The 2,643-nt window shown below is 49.6% G+C and overlaps 1 long non-coding RNA gene across 1 annotated transcript; it reads right to left on the bottom strand.

Moving 5' to 3' along the window:
* Positions 1–584: 584 nt before the first annotated feature.
* Positions 585–1,619, bottom strand: LOC117286306. The gene is made up of 3 exons (XR_004517409.1): positions 1,530–1,619; positions 1,125–1,202; positions 585–743 (listed from the first exon to the last, which is right to left on the bottom strand). It is a non-coding gene; the product is annotated as an uncharacterized LOC117286306 (long non-coding RNA).
* Positions 1,620–2,643: the final 1,024 nt, after the last annotated feature.

Below are 2,643 nucleotides of genomic sequence, written 5' to 3'. Positions count from 1 at the left end.
TATATTTTGCTGCTTGGCTTGGCCTGGCTTGGAGTGCACACTCCTGTCATCCATCCTGGGCTTTGCAACATCCCAACACCTGGTAAAGATATCATCTACCACCCCTGCATTTTCACTCACTCCCCCAAACAGATGCAGCCAATTCTATGCCCTTATTTTGCAAACCAAGCTGGTATCCACTGAGAGCTAGGTCAGAGCTCTTGGGCCCAGGATGTGAACCAGTCACCCTGGATGCTGCAGTAGGAGATCACAGCCCCATTCTGCCACTTACTAATGGAAACAATGGCTTAACTTCTTTGTGCCTTTGTATAGACACCCAAACACTTGCTTACAGGGTGTGACAGTCCTCTCACCTGCAAGGACTAAGTGAGCTAAGGCACCTAGCACAGAGTAAACACTGGAGAAATGTTTGCTGCCAGCCTTCTCTCTAGATATGGACTTTCCTGGCATTGCTTCCTGTAGTATTACTTGTCCTAACTTCAGGCCGCTATTTGCATCTTAATAATTTCTAGCTGCCCTGGTCTCGGTTGGGTGCAAGGCATAAGCTGAAGAAATGTACCTTTTATTGCCAAGTGTTTTGAAGAGTTGTCTCTGTTCTGGGTTACCATTTGAGTTCTATCGGGACATCGGATGCTTCATTTTTGTTTCTTCCATTGGTTTTGACTTTTTCAAAACCAGGTCCCTGGCCCTCTTCATTGAATTGCATTGTACTCCATATGCCGATAGCTCTGTAGGAGGGGCCCCTAGGACAGCATATCAGAGGAGAGAAGGCGAGGTGCTGCATGACACTGGGGTGCCGGGCAATGCCCCTGCCAACCTTTTCCCCCATACATAGAACTGCTGTCCTAGTTTTTGGCAGATGAATTGAACATCAATCACAGAAGAAGAAAGAAAAAAAAAAAAAAACAGGCTTACCACCCACGCCACTGTGCTAAGAATAATTTCCGTCCCAGCAGTACAGCTGGTCCGAACACTAGGCAGTACTTCCATCTGGAGCCAGGTGAGAGGATGCAGGAAGTGTGTTTGTCCATTTCAAGTTTGAACCTGATGTGGGGTCTGAAACTTAGCTGAAAGCCTGGCCCAATGCCCCAGAAACCCAGAGAAAACACCAAACACCAGCTTACCAAAGAATCCATCTCTTGTCAGATGCCCCCATCTTGAGTGCTGCATGAGTCTCATTCAGGCGGTCGTTTCCTATTTGTCTGGAAGTCAGTTTTAAATCTTGAGTTGATAGGGCCAGCTCAGCCCAACAGCTCAGCCAGCAGAGCCCCCTAATGACCTGGCTGTGGTTTGCTGGGCTCAGGTGGAAATCAGCTCTTGGTAGTGGCTGGATAGATGGCTTTGGAGAACCAAGTGTTTGTACTTTAGTCTTCCAAATAATCAGAATCACCCATTCAAGTTCTATTTGGTGCCAGGCATTGGTGCCAGGCATTATGCCTGCTACCTAAGCACCAAGGACTTGAAACACAGTAAGACGGCTTTGCTATCCTCTCAGGGATTACGGTTTGACTCAGTGGTTCTTCACTCACCCGGCTGCACAGTAGAATCACCTAGTGAGTGTCTATGGAAGTACTTTGAAGCCTGATGTGGTGATGTACATCTGTAGTCCTAGCATTCTGGGAGGCCAAGGCAGGAGGATTACAGGTTCAAGCCCAACCTGGGCAATTCAGTGACTTCGCAAGAACCTGTCTCAAAATAAAACATTTATAAAAAAAAATTTATAAAGGGGCTGGGAATGTAGCTCAATGTGAAGGCCTAGGGTTCTGTACCCACTACTGAAAATAAAAGTGATTTAACATATTAGTTTCTTCTTTAATCCTCAATATAATGCTATAATATAGTTACCGCTGTTGTAGCCATCTCAAAGATGAGGAAACTGAGGCACCAGCTGGTTGGGTCACTCACCCAAGGTTACACAGCATTGCCAAAGCAGAACAGGACCTCAGGAATTCTGCCTTGTGACGTGCTGTGCTGACTTCCGATGTGTCCTGCCTCTGTCTGCATGCGAGGAGGGCTGAGAGAGGGTGCCTGGAGCAGAACGGGAAAGAAAGAATAGGAATAGGGAGAGGAAGCTGAGAGGCATCCAGGGCAGGGCAGGAGGGCCTGGGGGACACAGCCTGGAGGACTGGGTTTTCTGCAGGTGATCCAAGTGGCTCTCACCTGTGACAGCAGAGTGAGAGCATTCTTAGGAGGATGCACTTCTAGAAAAAGTGGGTCAGAGTCTGGATGGGAGCGCTGGAGGTGCACACGCCCAGTGATGGCAATGGCTTCTGATAGCAGCTCTGTGCCCAGAGGGAGGAGTATGAGGGCCCTGCCCTCTTCCTGCTGCACTCTTGCTCTGCATGTTAAAGGCATTTCTGGGTTCAGCCCCAGAGCAGCCATTCTGCAGCTCATCCCCCTGTACCTGACCCATTGACCAAGCTGCAGATCCCTCCATCATCACAGAGCCCAGGACCAGGCCCCACGGGTGGCCACGGAAGGCATGGCAATCGTGTTCAGGCTAATCATGTGGTCCAGGGGGAGGCCAGCTCCCCCGAAGCACTGGGGTGAGGCATTATCCGCTTGAGCTGGGTTCCAGTCCTAGCCTTACCACCTCCTATGTGACTGGGAGCGAGGCCCTTGACCTCCATGAAGCTCAGCCTT

This window comes from Fukomys damarensis, unplaced genomic scaffold (assembly GCF_012274545.1).
Source record: "Fukomys damarensis isolate Sample0158 unplaced genomic scaffold, DMR_v1.0_HiC HiC_scaffold_16, whole genome shotgun sequence".
Classification (NCBI taxonomy): domain Eukaryota; kingdom Metazoa; phylum Chordata; class Mammalia; order Rodentia; family Bathyergidae; genus Fukomys; species Fukomys damarensis.
The sequence above is the reverse complement of the archived record's forward strand: the minus strand, read 5'-3'. Positions and strand labels throughout refer to the sequence as shown.